The following is a 378-nucleotide window of genomic DNA, read 5'->3' on the forward strand; positions in this document are numbered from 1 at the left end:
AAAAATGATTTGGCTACAATGGGTATCTCGCTTTGGGAATCTCCTGTGCCACTATCCAAATGAATACCGACATTCTCGTCAAGTGGCACATCCTATAAAAAAAAAAAAAAGAGAAAAGAATAAAAAATGAGAAAGAAAATGAGAAGAAAAAATGTTTGAATATAGAAAATCTCACTATATCAAGAGCTTCAAGTGTTGAAGGTGTAGGCTCGTAGTCCACTTCGTCGCCGTAAGGTGATAAAGCATCTTCCGGATCATTATTTGATTTTGACTCTATCGGAAAACCTGCGCACAAAAAGAGACAATAAAAATATATATAAGGGATGCTTTCATAGGGCATACTGTCTTTTATGTATTAAAAGAAACTTTGACAAAAAA

Source organism: Ananas comosus, unplaced genomic scaffold, assembly GCF_001540865.1.
Source record: "Ananas comosus cultivar F153 unplaced genomic scaffold, ASM154086v1, whole genome shotgun sequence".
NCBI lineage: Eukaryota > Viridiplantae > Streptophyta > Magnoliopsida > Poales > Bromeliaceae > Ananas > Ananas comosus.